Source organism: Pinus tabuliformis, chromosome 6 (assembly GCF_031772625.1).
Source record: "Pinus tabuliformis cultivar Carrire ecotype Pingquan chromosome 6, CPIR1, whole genome shotgun sequence".
In the NCBI taxonomy this organism is placed as follows: domain Eukaryota; kingdom Viridiplantae; phylum Streptophyta; class Pinopsida; order Pinales; family Pinaceae; genus Pinus; species Pinus tabuliformis.
The window spans coordinates 1,672,945,144-1,672,962,915 of record NC_142292.1 but is presented as its reverse complement, the minus strand read 5'-3'; the positions used below and the strand labels follow the sequence as shown (position 1 = coordinate 1,672,962,915).

Genomic DNA, 17,772 nt, shown 5'->3' with positions numbered 1-17,772 from the left:
GCTTACTCTTCACGCATGACCTAGAGCTTCCACTCAGTAGCCTTTGCAATCCTATCTTTTAGGGAAGGACCCATTGAGCTAATAAGGTGATAAGGGACAAAGGGCTAATGAGGTGATACTTTACATTATACAAATGTGGTAGGATTTATTGTAACAGGTGCTAGAACAATATTCCAATGTGTAGGGCATACCCTAAGGGCATAGTTTTTATCCATAATTTTCAAGGCCCTTCTAGTATTTCTTTACTTTAGTTCTTATTGTGACATGCATATTATAGTCCTTGTAGTCTAGTCTTGGTTGGCACTAATCTCTTGATCCCTCCATCACTATTTTACTTCTTAGAAAACTACAAAAACATTGTTTTACTAGAACTATCTCTTCACATCACCTTTGAGCGACATTGTGTTAAAATTGGCAACTAGGGCCAAACTCCATGTGGGTCATCTTATTTATGGCAGCTGATATTTTTATTGGATCCCTCTCATCAAGAGGTGTAAGATTTATCTAAAGATCATCCGATTCCGATATGGAGTTATGAATTTCCTTATGTTATAAAACAAATTGTCAAGTCGGCCAACAACTTGAGTAGGCTCAGAAGCCCAATAGACATGTCTATTCATCATCTACGTTTTAGTATAAATATAGAGGACTTGAAGTCATTTGAAAACACACATACTCTTCATGTGTGGTCTCCTCCTCTCCACGTCTTTGGGTTTTGGTGAAGGAGAGACACAATGAAGATACGCTGGCCTAAAGGTGATGCCCTAGCCGCAGTAAGCCACAGGCTTATGAATAAGCCCTAGCTGCAGTCACAAAAGAGGCATAGAAGGAGCCTTACCGCAGGTCCTATTTACAGCCCTATATCCGCAGACAAAGAAGGCTTCTATATGCTGCACAAAGGAGAACTAAACAGACCTAATCTATCCATTATTGAGTCCCTTATCCGCTGTACAAGAGGCCCTTACACGCAGTCAAGGAGGAGCCCTAATACGTTGCCTTAAGAAATCAAAGATGGAGGCCCAAACACTGTCCTAAATAAGGAATGCCCTAACTATTGTTCTAATTGAAACGCAGTCATAAAGGATAGATCCTATTGCTGTCATGAAGAGATCCTAACGCTGTCAAGGAGGATCTATCCTACCCTAGCCGCAGTAAGGAAGTAAACACAGAGATCTGGCTGATGTCTAAACGCAGTCTCCTAGCTGTGACACTTAAGGTTAAGGCCGCAATCCATGAGGGCATATACGCAGCAAGAAGGGACACGCTGGTGCCCTAGACGCAGTCAAGGAAGAGATGTATACACAGTCCATGGAGGGATCTAAGCCGCAGTTAAGGAGGGTGCTATAGGCAGCTCAAGGTGGCTCCAAACAGCAGCATTTAAATATGCACTAGGACGCAGTCATTAAAGGCCTCAATCCACAGTTGAGGAGGACTGTTCGAGGTAGGCTGTTTTCAGGAGAAAAGCAGTTGGTTGTTGTCCTGAAAGAAGCCTTGCACAGTCATCTAGCCACTTGTTGTAAGTAACAGCATGGTCATGTTTTGGTATAATATGCTAGGCATAAGTATCCAATGAAGAGAAGCTATGGGGTTGTTGTTTGAAGGTTGAATGAGACCTGTTGGAAGAATAGATTGCTACAGCCAACTGCTTTGCTAGGCTGCAAGCCATAGCAAGCAGCTAAGGCTGTTCCATGGGAATAGTGCAGCATGCAGGTGACAGTATGGTTTAGGAGGGGCTCTCCTAGATGGTCTGCAGCCCTTGAAGGACTCAGTTACCTAATAGCTTGGGAGCAGCACAGTGATGAGAACAACTCAGTGATGATGAGTGCAGCAAAGTACAACACAGTGATGATGAATGGTATGATGAATGCAACATACTATGATAGGTGAAGCAGTCACCTTGGAGAATCAGTGGAAGCAATATGTCTTTAACTGATCTCATGCAGATATCAAAAGTCAAAATGTTGACTTCTATTGTAAATGTACTATCTCTCTCTCTTTCTCTGCTAAACTTTGAAGAACATAAAAGAAGAATTGATCAAGGGTTTCCTCACATTGGGGTTTGTCCCTGGCTGGCGCCACATCTTGTGTCCTCTTATCTTGGCTTGTCTTTTGCGTTTTATATTTATGTTCTATCTGTAGTTTACTTTAATGCTGATGTGATTGCTAATCTGGAAAAGATATTGGAAAATTAAAAATAAATTGCTCTAGCATAAAACATACCTAAAATTAACATGGGATCAGAGCTGAGGTGAAGACAATGCCCAAGCAAGAGTGAAAGAGCAATCACCAAAGACAGTTGGGACAGGACAAAAGGATTAATGGGATCATCATCCCTCTTCTCATTCACTAAGGGTGAAGTCGAAGCAGAGAATATCATTAGAATGACGCAGCGGAATATGGCCTACCTAAAGATCACTTCATTGGAAGACTGAATCTCAGGGTGGAAGGAAAGGCAGATAACTAGTTCGGCCATTATGCGAAGGAGTGTCCAAATGGAAGGGACACATCACTTGATGATGATAACAATAGGGACATCTTCAATGATCAAAGGAATGACACGTAATGCAGGTCATCAAGGACATGACCAACTCTTCATAAAAAAAAGGAACCCCAGGTATGAAGAATCAAATGTCGAAGCATTATCTTGTATTGGCCCTCTCCTTCAGATTCTTTGAGAATCTGGCTTATTGATTGTAGTGCTTCAAGGCACTTCATCGGATAGATGGGTGCACTCTCTAATTTGGTAGAGACAAAAACAATCGTGGGATTATACTTGGAGCTGATGCCACCTATCCCGATAAAGGGTGTAGGGAATGTTACCTCTAAATTGAATGAGGGTAACTCTATTCATTTACAGAATCTCTTTTATGTACCTGATCGCAAGAAGAACCTAGTGTCCATTTCAGCAATGGAAGTCGAAGGTTTCAAGGTGGCACTCGTCGATGGAAAGGTACGTGTTTGAAAATATAATTTTCAAGATGTTTTTGAAGTTCAAGGTTGTATCAAGTTACGAGAAGACCATTGGGGACGATGTCCATTGACACATAGCACCAGAGGTCTGTGAGTCAGATGATGACAAGGAAGCCTGAATTCAAAAAGAGCATGAAAGTACATGTCTGAGATGTACCAAAAGAAAATCTTACAAGGGCACCATTCCCCTCATGTAGCAGGTCCACAAGTTTGGAACAACCCGAGGAGTTCGAGATTCATGAACGGGAATCTCATGTATACAGGTGGAAGAAAGCCCTCTATGGCTTGAAGTAAAACACCCCGACTGTAAAATGAGAGGATTGATCATTGTTTGATGAAGCTGAGATTCACTAGGAGTGAAACCGATCCAAACCATTACCCGAAGGTTGTGGATGATAGACCTCTCATACCAGCACCTTATGCGGACGACCTATTTCTGACAAGGTGCAGACCCTCTCATTTGCAGAAGTAAGAGGGAGTTGGATTCCGGATGTAAAATGATAAATTGCAAGCTTGTGACTACCTCGAGGATCTTAACTTCCAAAAGTTATATGGTAGTGATGTCGGACCAGATTTGGGAAATGCCTCTGAGTTTCATAAACTCATTCGCGTTGATGTTCTTGATGAACTTCCGTCCGGACATATGTTTTGCAATTAGCATGGTGAGCTCATATTTGGTTGAGCCTCACTGGATTGGTGCCTAGAATCTTCTGAGATATATTTGGGGCACAATCTCTCATGGATTGAGATACACTGCTGAAAATATGAAACTGCATGATTATTCGAATGTTGACTAAGCAGGCAGTGTGGAGGATCACTAGAGCACTTCTCAGTGCTAGTTCTCTTTGGATTCTACTTCAATATCATGAATGAGCAGGAAGCAGAAGTCGGTTGCTATAAGCACCGCTGGGACCAAATACATAGCTACGAGTATGATCTTGTGTGACGCTGCATGGTTGCAAAAGCTCTTAAGTGAGTTGTTTGTACACATGATGAATACCACTGTGATTCTCTGTGACAGCTAGAGGTGGCATTCGACTATTGATGAATCCCGTATTCGATGATTGCTCCAGCAGATAAACATCAGGTACTACCTTATCTGGGATATGGTAAGTCGATGGGCAAGGAGGCTCCATCGCATTGAGATGATGTACAAGTCGCTACACTCTGTCAAAGCCTCGGGGAAAGAACAAATTTGTGATTTTCCTGAACGACTTGGAGTCGTCAAGAGACCCTTGTAAAAGGGTCCTACATGTTGCATACATTGAGCTTTGGGAGCTCTGGGGGCTTGTGGTTCTTACTGGAGCAACATACGACCACAAGGTGACTCACCCTCCCCTAGTGGTGCGCACTGGGACAAGATGATTCGCTCTCTTGTGGGACAGGATGATTCGCTCTCCTGTGGATAGGATGATTCTCTCTCTTGTGGACAAGATGATTCGTTGTCTTGTGGGACAGGATGATTCGCTCTCCTGTGGGCAAGATGATTCGCTCTCTTGTGGGACAGGATGATTCGCTCTCCTGTGGACAAGATGATTCGCTCTCTTGTGGGACAAGATGATTCGCTCTTTTGTGGGACAAGATGATTCGCTCTCTTGTGCGACAGGATGATTCGCTCTCCTGTGGACAGGATGATTAGTTCTCTTGTCGAGGCATCCTACCCACGCAGTCCGGGACTCATGGGAAGTACCTCTCATCTGATCGATGAGCAGGCAAATGAGGATAGGGACCATAGTAATACTGATGGACGCGTCGTTGTATCTACCGTACTCCCTATGCTAGGATGACTTTCATTGATCTGGGACCAATGATACTGGTCTGGGACCAGTGGTAAGAGTTGTACCCACTATGACACTGACTTCGGGTCAGTAGAGGACTGGTCTGGGACCAGTGGTACATACTCTAAGATTGACTTCGAGTCAGTAGAGTACTGGTCTGGGACCAGTGGTACATACTCTAAGATTGACTTTGAGTCAGTAGAGTATTGGTCTGGGACCAGTGGTAGGAGTTGTACCTATTATGACACTGACATCGGGTCGGTTGAGCACTAGTCTGGGACCAGTCGTACACACTCTGAGACTGACTTCAGGTCAGTGGAGAATGGTATGACACATTCTCGATCAATCCTTCTTCTTCATGGTTCAGCAGAGTAGAGCTGAGCTGAGCAGAGCAGTGCAAGGCACTGATGGCAGAGATAGTACAGTCGGACATATGGATCAACAGATGGAGTTCTCCCTAGTTGAAACTTGAGAGGGAGTGCTAAAATTGGCAACTAGGGCCAAGCTCCATGTGGGTCATCTTATTTATGGCAGCTGATATTTTTATTGGATCCCTCTCATCAAGAGGTGTAGGATTGATCTAAAGATCATCCGATTCCGATAAGCATTCATGGAGTTATGAATTTATTTATGTTATAAGACAAATTGTCAAGTCGGCCAGCGACTTGACAAGGCTCAGAAGCCCAATAAACATGTCTATTCATCATCTACGTTTTAGTATAAATATAAAGGAGTTGAAGTCATTTGAAAACACACATACTCTGCATGTGTGGTCTCCTCTCCACGTCTTTGGGTTTTGGTGAAGAAGAGACACAATGAAGATACATTGGCCTAAAGGTGATGCCCTAGCCGCAGTAAGCTGCAGGCTTATGAATAAGCCCTAGCTGCAATCACAAAATATGCATAGAAGGAGCCTTACCACAGGTCCTATTTACAGCCCTATATCCGCAGACAAAGAAGGCTTCTATACGTTGCACAAAGGAGAACTAAACAGACCTAATCTATCCACTATTATGGAGTCCCTTATCCGCTGTACAAGAGGCCCTTACACAAGTCAAGGAGGAGCCCTAATACGTTGCCTTAAGAAATCAAAGATGGAGGCCCAAACGTTGTCCTAAATAAGGAATGCCCTAACTACTGTTCTAATTGAAACGCAGTCATAAAGGATAGATCCTATTGTTGTCATGAAGAGATCCTAACGCTGTCAAGGAGGATCTATCCTACCCTAGCCGCAGTAAGGAAGTAAACACAGAGATCTCGCTGATGTCTAAACGCAGTCTCCTAGCTGTGACACTTCAGGTTAAGGCTGCAATCCATGAGGGACACGCTGGTGCCCTAGACGCAGTCAAGGAAGAGATGTATACACAGTCCATGGAGGGATCCAAGCCGCAATTTAGGAGGGTGCCATAGACAGCTCAAGGTGGCTCCAAACAACAGCATTTAAATATGCACTAGGACGCAATCATTAAAGGCCTCAATCCACAATTGAGGAGGACTGTTCGAGGCAGGCCATTTTCAGGAGAAAAGCAGTTGGTTGTTGTCCTGAAAGAAGCCTTGCACAGTCATCTAGCCACTTGTTGTAAGTAACAACATGGTCATGTTTTGGTATAATATGCTAGGCATAAGTATCCAATGAAGAGAAGCTATGGGGTTGTTGTTTGAAGGTTGAATGAGACCTGTTGGAAGAATAGATTGCTACAGCCAGCTGCTTTGCTAGGCTGCAAGCCATAGCAAGCAGCTAAGGCTGTTCCATGGGAATAGTGTAGCATGCAGGTGGCAGTATGGATTAGGAGGGGCTCTCCTAGATGGTCTGCAGCCCTTGAAGGACTCAGTTACCTAATAGCTTGGGAGCAGCACAGTGATGAGAACAACTTAGTGATGATGAGTGTAGCGAAGTACAGCACAGTGATGATGAATGGTATGATGAATGCAACATACTATGATAGGTGAAGCAGTCACCTTGGAGAATCAGTTGAAGCAATATGTCTTCAACTGATCTCATGCAGATATCAAAAGTCAAAATGTTGACTTCTATTGTAAATGTACTATCTCTCTCTCTCTTTCTCTGCTAAACTTTGAAGAACATAAAAGAAGAATTGATCAAGGGTTTCCCCACATTGGGATTTGGTCCCTGGCTGGCACCACATCTTGTGTCCTCTTGTCTTGGCTTGTCTTTTGCGTTTTATATTTCTGTTCTATCTGCAGTTTACTTTAATGCTGATGTGATTGCTAATCTGGAAAAGATATTGGAAAATTAAAAATAAATTGCTCTAGCATAGAACATACCTAAAATTAACACATTGACTATGGCTTTAGTGATCCTACCACCTAGGGATGCCACCCTTGAATTAGAGAAGAGCCAACCAAAAGTTAAAGGTAGGTTGCTTACGTGACAATGGTGAGTCGGTGACTATCCTATTAGTTCTCTCTCGAGTTGCACATTGTTGATCAAGGCATTTATCATTAAGTGCAAGTTGGGAAGGCAACATTACCAACGTGATAGTGGGTAGTTTTTCCAAGTTCCCCTTGGGGTCTCACATTTATGGTTGGGACTTTTACAGCTTAAGTGAGAAGTTGGGAGGTAACAAAGATAAATGCACACAAGTCCTTGATTCTTTTTAATGGGGTAGAGGAAGAATTAAAGATTTAATTTACCCATATATTGCCTTTTATTCCTCCATCATTGGATAATGGGTTTAGATACAATAGATTTATCATTTCACATTAGACGAAAAGACTATAGATTTAAAGACCAATACTAACTCTATGAAAAAATAGAAGGGTGATTAACTAGTGCCACAGGTGGTTAGACAAGGTAGGATTACCCTAGGAAAATTGATGTTGGAAGAATGCCCTATTTATTAGTTTTCCTTGGACCATATTCCAAACAGAAATTTTGAGAAAACAAGAAAAAGGTTATTAATTTTCTTATGGACTACGAAAAGAGATAGGGAAGCCATTTCTTTGGTTAAGTGGAAAAAACTTGCAAAGCCTAAAGCAGTAGGAGGGTGGGGCTTGAAGATTGATTTGGTTAGGTACTAGCTACCAAGTGCCTTTAGCAAATGATGCAGAATGGACTATGGGAAAATGTGATATCTGAGAAGTACATAGCACCTAGGTCAATAAAGACTTGGATTAGGAGAGAATGGAAGGAATTTGGAGGGGCTTCAATCATCTCAAAGGCTTTGGTGCAAGCCTTTCCTCTTCTAGGAAGATGGTTGGTTGATGGTTGGTTGGAAGGCAGAGAAGAAGGAATAACGTAAGAATAGAGAAAGATACATAAATTTGTTGCTCAAAAAGTTATAGGCTTTGTGATCCTTTAAATAATGTTCTTTATTACAATGGGATCTTCAGCTTAGTAAATGCTATGGAGAGGTGTACAGGTGCTATATGGAAACAAGGATGGAAATCCACATTTCAGCTGGATCTTCAAAGTGGGGAAGCAGAAAAACGGCAGTAGTTTATTTCGAGTCTTAGTCATAGTGCCACAAGACTCAAAGAAGAAGATGATGAAATTATCTCATCAAAATACAAAGCCACAACAAATTATTCAACAAAATGCACGACGAGGTCAGAATGGAGGAGAACGAAGGGAGATAAAAGCTGTAGTGGTGGAAATATGTTTAGAAGTTGAATTGTCCCATAAAAACAAGATAACTTTTACAGCTGGCACTATCCAATAAAGCCCTCACCTGGGACAACTGTGAAAAGACAACATGACAGGGCCCAGAGAGGTGCATTTTCTATCAGATGAATCTATTGATCCCTCATTTCTACCTTGTCCTTATTTAAAATAAATACAGAGTGAACCTCTAAAACTGACAGATGCAAAAGGAACTTAGGAAGGGGAGAATCTTCTGGTTTGTTTTGAGAGAAGGCATTAAGACAAAGCAGTCCACTGTTATCTGGGCATTATGGCAAGTAAGAAATGATATTATATTTCAAGATAAGGAGATTCTCCTTATTCAGGTTAATTATAAAATCGCATTTGCTTATGGAGCAATTTGGAAACTAAAACAAATTAAGAAACCCAGGGGGTTCAAATAGCTCCATAACTTGATAAATCAAATGCATTGAATTTTTTTGATGGAGCAAGCCAAGGGGTTCCAGAGAATATGAGCTACAGGCATCTTATTCTGAAGGATAGCCATTGTAAATATTTAAAATCAGCAATAGGTTAAAGAACAACGACAGGGATGAACCATATGCATTATCTTTATTGCTAAAAATCGGATCAAAAAGAGGAGTATATCAACATAATGGGAAACACTGCTCATTATAGATTGGGCAACAGAGAAAAACAATATGGAATATCTACTACTTCAACCTATCATGGACAGAATAAAAGAGATAAAGATAAAGTTTAAAATGGTTCCTTCCAGCGAGTATTCTGAGAACTTAACAAGGATGCAAACAAACTCCTCCAAGAAAGCACTGCTGCTACAGGAGGGTCAGCTAAATACCTGAAAGATCAAATCTGAGGAAGGAAGAGTAGTCCCAGAAAATGCTCTGAACCTGTATAAAGGCTAACAGAAACAATGTTTCTTCAGTGGGAAAATATGTGAAGAATTCTATTGCTAATTACTAGACTGAACAATTCCTTTTGTTTACAGACCTGGCACTTTTGGTCATGGATTCTGGAATGTCTACAATAGCTGAATTTTAAGGCAGTGTCTTTTCTTGGTTTATTTTTTCTAAAAGAAACAAAGTGACTAGTCCTCTGGAAGAGCTAGAAAACCTAATCTCTATGCATATTCTGATTTCTGCTTGAACTATCAAATATGTGCTTTTTCTTGGAAAAAGATGATGTAGTCAACGTTTATTTAGATAGCATCATAACTCAATGACAAGAATGCCAAAATACGGATACGATAGAAATTCATTGTACTAAACAATTTTTTGCTACTATACATATAACATCATATAACTTCTATACTTAAAAGTAAATTTACAATGAATGCTCAATGTTATAAAAACTTTTACAAGATATCTTTGGATAGTATTATAAGTCAAACACAAGAATGCCAAATAGCAGATACAATAGAAATTCATCGAACTAAACAATTTTTTGCAACTAAACAAAAAATTTACAACTTCTATACTTATTAGTGATTGTGCAATTAATGCCCAATCTTATGAAAAAATTTACAAAGTTATCTTCCGTACAAATCTAGTGTCAAAAAATCCTTGGGAGGTCACTATATAATATATATGTAGTTTGGCTCAAGAAAGCTAAGAGATTATAAAGCCCTATTTCCTTGATAATGGTTTAGGCTTACACTTGAGAACAGCTTAAATAATAAAGTGACTAGTTTTTGGAGGGTTATGAACTTCGAGGTTAAATAAGGGTAAAGACCAGGGAAACCACAATAGTCAAGTAGTAGGGAAATTGACGAAGGGGAGCTTAAAACCTGACCCCAGTAGAACAAGGGAAAAAATGATTCAATATTGAAGATTATGTAAATTACTGTCATAGCAAGAACAAAAAAAATTATAAAAGGTAAGTAGAAAAAATGGGTAATTAAAAGTTATTAAATAAGAAAGTAGGAAATAGAGTTTAATCTTGAGGAATTGCAAAGAAGTAGAGGTCGATTGTTTAGAGCTAGCAAAAACGAATGGTGAAAATAAAAAGAGAAATTAGGAGAGGGAGAGGGACTAAAATCATTGCTAAACCTTGGAAATGGAAATGATGGCAAGCAAATATGTGATATGATCAGATTCCAAGCAATGGCAAGCAAAGATCAGATTCCATAAAATAATGAGACTAACAGTAACAATGAAGCTATATGTGAGCTACAACAATAAAAAGATGGCATAGCCATCTACTAAATATTCTTGAAATAAATAAAGGATATATATCTTGAGCTAAAGACAAAGGTGAAAACAATTAACACTTCCTCATCTTAAGTTTAACTAAAGATATACCAACAAAATAAATGGTGGTAACTCCATAAACGTGAAATCGGGGATAAAGGAAAGTTCCAAAGCCATTGTGGGAAGAAGAAAATGCTAGAGACAATGGGAAAAGGTTGTTACTTCTTATTCTACTCCTATTTCCTTGCACACTATTATAGAGCGTTACAACTATACAACAATAGAAAGGAAAATACACACTCTGGAGAAACACGATACCAAAGGATTTTAGAGATATCTTCTCATTACTCATGTGATATAAAGAGACTGTAAACAACCCTAACTCATCAAATGAAGAGAATAGAAATCTAAGCATGCCCTAACCCCCTTCACATTTCTCTATATTTTCCAATGGTTTCAATGACTCTAAATGTTTCTCCTAACCTAGTTTTGAAAGAGAAGGAAGGCATCAACATTTCTTCATGCCTAAAATTTAGTAGATTTTTTCTTCTTCTCAGACTCATTCTCATACACACATTTACCTGGAACCCCTCCTATTTAACTCGTGAAATAATTTTAAGAAAAAAATTTAGTGGGTAGTGATTAACTCATTTATATTTCCATGGCAATAAGATGAAATATCCTATCCCTGTGGTAATATGCAAGTAAAATAGTGAATAAGTAAGTGCACTTGTGTATTTGTCTCTCTTAGACTCTCAATGGAAGGAAAGTTTCTATGTATCATATGGTAAAGTTCAGTGCTTCCTAATGTATATGAATGATGAAAAATGCTTTTAACTAAAAAATTTATGTATTTCCCAAATAATAATAGAAAGAACAATCAATGTTTGGACAAAACAAAAACCTAAATTTGGAAAAGAATATGAATGGTACATTTGCATCTAAAATAGGTGACAGTGGCCTCCCAGTTACTCGATAATAAATGCATAAATTATTTCATGTTTTCTAAAGAATTATAAAACTATTATAAACAGTACCACTCGCAATGCAATTGATTGACAGTTTTAGGCTTAAGTTTATTTTGTGAGCATAAAAGAAGACCACCAGAGCATTTTCTCTCATTCTAAAACCCTTTGTTCTAGACAATTATGTTTGCATTTTGATTATTGATTATTAGATTCAAGTTCTAGCTTTTATATATATATATATATATATATATATAAAAAGCTAGCAAAAATATTTTGAATCAATGCAATTAGTCATTTTCCCTTTTAAAAACATGAGACAACTATAAATATGGCAGGCTGCGTTTGTCGACTTAAGATTTGTAATTGGAATTGTCTTAATAACCAAAAAAGTCATCCGGTTTGCCTTGTTTGCTCCAAAAATACAACAGCATAAAAAATACAACAATAAAAACAAATGAATATTGTCACTAAAATATGTATGAACAATAAAAATACAACAGCATAAAAAATACAACGATAAAAAAAAATGAATATTGTCACTAAAATATGTATGAACACTGACCAAACAAGATACATAAAACAAAGAAATATCGCATAAAACTTGTTAACAAATAACTAAATGGTGTTTTCCTTACATCGATCCCGTTAAAGAACATATTTATTATTATATCCCACAAGAAACACAAAATGGCATCGAAAACAATATGGTATCATTTTTTGATACACCCATATCCTATGTTCAATATTGAAGAAGAACACATTTATAGCTCCTTTGGAACACAAATTTTGAAAACTTCTCTATTAGACCTAAGTTTAGTTGATCTTTGAAAACTACTATATTAAACCTAAATGTGATCGATGGATTTTTTGCACGTGACATATGCTTCATAAAACCACTTTTCACTGTGTTAAAAAATAGACCAAGGCCCAGATTAAATGCACCTTATATGCAAGTTATTTCATCTGGATAATCAGAACCCAACGCAGAAAATAGAGACTACCAACCTTTTCACTGCTGCGGTCCAGGAAGACTGGTAGCTGCTGTGAGACAGCAAAAGTTGGCGGTACAGTTTTCAGCCTCAGCTAACGGGGCGATTTCATCAATTGTCCTGGTCGTTTATTTAGCCAGACGACCCCATACCCAACTCGTAGGGAAGCTGTACTTCTGCATCACCCATAGTCGTATGGTTAGGGTCTCGTTTCGTTTGGACGCAGAGGAAATCACACACAGAGAAACCAATATTGGGAATCTACCAAATTTAGAACAACATGACCTCCCTCTGTTTTCAGATGCCAACACAGCACAATCCAAAAACTCTTTGCACACTGTCATTCATTGGGAAGAGGAATGCAGTGTAAGAAAACAAAGATTTATAACCCTATAACTCTAGTCTTCTCCAATCTCTTCATTTAACATAATATGAAATGAAAATAAAATAGATGAAACTTGTTTACCTGAAGGCTTGCTAAGCCTTGTCGTCTGGAATTGTTAGCTCTGTTCTCGGAGTTTCAATGAGATAAAATAACTACAGGTGTAGATACAGCTCTCTGAACTTTCAAAGATTGAGAAACAAAAACGATAAATAAAAAATAAGAGCGACAGCAATTAGAAACCCCATTCCATGGAAAGAAATATAAACAGAAACTGAAAATAAACAGGATCATCAACCATAGAAATCTTGCAAAGCAAAAACAAAAGAGACATCCACAACACAAAAAAAAGGAGGCAAAGCCAAACTACTTGACATGGGAATTTAGAAATCAGAAGGAAAAATTTAATGGATGGAAAATTTTAAATGCAAAGGCAAAAGAAGGAAGAACTCAAATGCCTGTGGCACACCTCTATCGATATCGAAATTGAGAAAGTATGGAGGCCATGAATGGAAGTGTTTAAATAGATGAGGGAGAGGAGGCGGCACAGACACAATTCATCCAACGGCTACATGCGAAAAGCCAAAAAGCCTGCCACAGTTAAAAGATTATCCTTCGTGGCTCTGGCTGAACATACAGAGAGGTGTTATATGCTCTGTGTTGTTAGCTTTTCAGTCTGTTATGTCTGTGCTTTTCTGTTTCTTTGCTTTTCCGTCCATATCGATACAAGCACTCCGTCGTTGTCAGTTCGTACATGTAAAGACAAATGTAACATGTTTATGTCATTCCCGAATCCCGCTGCATCATGTTCGAACTTGTGCTCGTATGACGTGTCATATAAAAGGATAAATATATTTTATTCCTTTTCAGTTTCCAAGCCCCCGTGCGAAGTCTCCGTGCTTGGATGATGTCAATTTTAATTTATTTTAATTTAATTTAATTTTGATTTTGGATGGATTTAGCAGATGTCGATTTTAATTTAAGTTATTTTTGGTTATTTTGGTTATGGATTTGGCTGATGTCAATTTTATTTTAATTTAATTTTGGTTTATTGGTATTTGATGGATTTTCGTTCTTTTATTTATAACATTTTTGTCGGGGAAGATTTATGGCTTAATTACTTATTTAATTAAATAATTATAAAAATTCATTAAATAATTATAAAAATTAAAATTCATTATTTTATAAATTTTTTTAATATATATTATAATGGAAAAAATTATTATAATTTAATTGTTAAATGAGTTGGGGAACAATGATCACCAAGTGTTATTCACAAATGCAGTATTCAAAAAAGATAATCTTTACTTGGAATTATCCAGCAAACAAGTTTTCACTCCTAAATGCCTTTAGCCGTTGGCGGCTCTTCTATCATTAACATGTTTCCTTAAGTCAGAAAAAGACTAGCTCTTAGCTAAGCAAAAACACTCTTAAAACCCTTATATATATATATATATATATATATATATGAAACCCTATCATAACTTAGTGGTAAAACCAAGAGTGGGTACAACTATAATTGGTTGCTATCCACAAAAGCAAATTGACTTCATCAATATTATTTAAGGAAAATCTAGCCACTTATGATTGTCTAATTGATAGGTTGTCATACGAAATGCCTCTAAATCTTATGGTTCATCATATTAAACTCTTAGCCAAATAAAAATAATTTTAGACCATACTCTAAATCTATTTTTTATATATAATAATTTAATTAATAAATAAAATTTATTTTCAATATATTATAATAATTTATAATTTATTTCTTCAAATAAATGGTAAATGGTATTAATATTTTAATGAGTTTGTTTAATTAATATTATTTAAAATTAAAAAATATGTTTATTTAGTCAATATTATTTAAAAAAAAAATGATTTTATATATATAACAATTTAATTAATAAATAAATTTTATTTTCAATATATTATTATAATCTATAATTTATTTCTTCAAATAAATGTTATATATATTTTAATGATGTGTTTAGTTAATATTATTTAAAACTAAAGTAAATTTTATGTTTCATTACATCATGTTTACATATAGTTATATCATCGCAACGTATCATGTCACGTACGCGAATCCAGGTGGGGAGGTTATTATTAAACTCTCCCAACCACCCCGGATAACATCCATTAACATGTTAAATGTAATTGTTAAATATAATTGTTAATATGGCATTTTAAATATACTATATAGTAGTTTAAATCAAAATTTCAGCGACTGATTATTGTTAGTTTGACTTTAATTAACGTAATATATATTAGTATAGTTATTTAAAATTAAAATAATTTTGATGTGATTCTATGTAAAATGTAATTGTTAATATGGTATTTTAAATAATAACTTATGGTATATATAAGAGGGTAAATTAATATTTTTAAATTGAAATATTAAATTTAAAGTAAGATTTCAGATTATTGTTAGTTTGATTTTGATTAATGTAATATATATTAGTATAGTTATATAAATTAAATGGTTAATAAATGTCTATAGCCATGTGTTATTTGTAATTCTCTCAAATGTGTGATGTTTATTATGTTAAGAATCTGTAACTTTTAAAATATATATGTGATTTGTGATGTGTGATATTTCTTTTGTTGAAAATTCTTAACCATAAAACATGAGTGAAAGAGGAAATGAAAAAAATTCATTAAATGTTGTAAAAAAAAATATTCTCACATTATAAGATTTAAACTATTTATAATTTTGATTTTTTAATAAAATGTATGAAGCTCATATTCCGAAATAGATCATGCATATGAAATAAATATTTCACTTTGGAAAAAATATTTAACTACAGATTGGACAACTAGTCTCACAATACCTCTTTTCAAAAGTGGTGACATCAATAATCCCTCAAATTATAAGACCATAATGATAAACTCCTTGTTTGCAAAGTTATTTGGAAGCATGCTAGAAAATAAAATCAACAAGTGGGCAGAAGAAAGAGATAAGTGTGCTAAAGGGCAAGTAGGTTTTAGACCTAAACATTCCACAATTAATTATTTCATAACTTTAAATCACATCATTGAAAAAATTTGGGAGAAAAGGGAAGAAGTCTTTTGTTGCTTTGTTGATTTAAGGAAAGTGTTTGACACGAAGAAAGAGATAAGCGTGCTAAAGGGCAAAAAGGTTTTAGACCTAAACATTCCACAATTAATCATTGCATAACTTTAAATCACATCATTGAAAAAGTTTGGGAGAAAAAGGAAGAAGTCTTTTGTTGCTTTGTTGATTTAAGGAAAGCGTTTGACACGGTTCCTAGGGATAAACTTTGGCACAGAATGGAGGAACTTGGGGTTCCTAAACATTTGAGAGCAGTTGTGCATAGGCTGTATGAAGAGGTGAAAGTCAAAATTAAAAAGTTAGCAGGCATTTCTGAAAGTTTTAGAAGCGATATCGGGGTCAAGCAAGGTTGCCTATTGTCTCCTACCCTTTTTGGTTTATATATCGACAAGCTTGAGGAGTGGTTAAATTCGCAAGGGGGAGATGGTATCCATCTGGACAAGTTTGTTATAAAAGCTTCTTTTGTATGTAGATGGCCTTATTTTGATTGTTAAATCTGCTCTTGGTTTGCAAGAGCACTTACTATCCCTTGAGCATTTTTGTAGAAGGGTGGGGATGCAAGTTAATATTAGAAAAACTAAAGTAGTGGATTTCTCTAGAAAAATAAAACGACCAGCGTAAGTTCTACTTTGAAGGCAACATTTTGGAAGAAGTTGCAGATTACAAATATCTCGGAATTTACTTCAACAAAAATCTAAGTTGGGATGGATGTAGAAAGAACAGAACTTTGGGGGATTGGAAAGCATTTTATGCTTTTCAAAATAGGTGTAGAGAGGCATAGATATGCGACTGAAAAACCACTCAAACTCTTTTTGGGCTTCTAGTGATTTTAGTGATTCTCTATGGTTGTGAATTGTGGGCCAGCAATACATCCGACATGCAATGGAAACAAATTGAGAAAATTCAAAAGTGTTTGATTACAAACAAATTCAAAATTAAAAGTGCAGTTCTTTATGCTATCTTGTTAGGTGAAACAGGGGTTGCTCATATTGAAGCAATTGCTATGGTGCGAGTCATAAGGCATTTTAAAAAAACTTGAGCAAATGGAAGAGGGAAGATGGCCTAAGGTTGTCTTTAATGACATATTGTGCAAAAGAAAGAAGAACTGGAAGCAACAAAATAACATATGGTTTAGTAAATGGGGTATTTGCTTGAACACGTGTCCCATAAACAATAAAGAGATAAAAGCTTTTGTTATGGATAAGTTTCACAAGAGTACTTGGGATAAGGAGCTAGGGAGAAAGAAAAAAAAATACTATATTGAAGTGTTTAATCTCACTCATAATCGTCAACAAAAAGCATTCATAGAGGTCAATATTTCATGGAGAACCAAAATTCTTATTGCTCAGTTAAGGACTAATTCATCAACTCTGTTGTGAAACAAGGCGCTGGAAAAGGCCAAAAGAAGTGTGGGAGGAAAGAGCATGTATTTTTTGTTCTTCTGGAAAACTGGAAAGAGAAAAGCATTTCACTTTAGAATGTGAGACCTTCAAAGGCAACAGGGAAAGTTATGTAGATATTCTAGCAACCAGTTCTTGGGATAATCTATCTAGCGAGGGGTTTGTCAAGAAGCTAGGAGCATTTATTGTGAGGCTTCACAAGAAAGGGTCAAATACATCAACTAGTTGAAGAAATAGTTTGTCCCATAAGCTATCTTTAGCCCCGTGGACGTTAAAATAATTATTTTTTCTTTCTTTCTAATTTGAAAGACAAAAAAAATGCAAACTATTCATTTCTTTCTTCTCTTCGAAAATTGAACCACTTGAAAATGATAGTAATGTCCATAGTTACCAAATTCAAA

General features: G+C 36.7%; 1 long non-coding RNA gene across 2 annotated transcripts in view; it reads right to left on the bottom strand.

The window, feature by feature from the left end:
- The window catches only part of LOC149265393 (uncharacterized), a 134,991-nt gene extending 121,366 nt beyond the window's left edge, over positions 1 to 13,625 (bottom strand). Inside the window, exons 1-4 of one of the 2 annotated variants that reach the window (XR_016251160.1) lie at positions 12,986 to 13,625; positions 12,785 to 12,856; positions 12,536 to 12,695; positions 9,212 to 9,274 (exon numbers count right to left, since the gene is read on the bottom strand). This is a non-coding gene — a long non-coding RNA (uncharacterized LOC149265393). The remainder of the gene's footprint in view (positions 1 to 9,211; positions 9,275 to 12,535; positions 12,696 to 12,784; positions 12,857 to 12,985) is intronic. The other variant, XR_016251162.1, reaches the window with a different exon arrangement.
- Between the last annotated feature and the right edge of the window lie 4,147 nt (positions 13,626 to 17,772).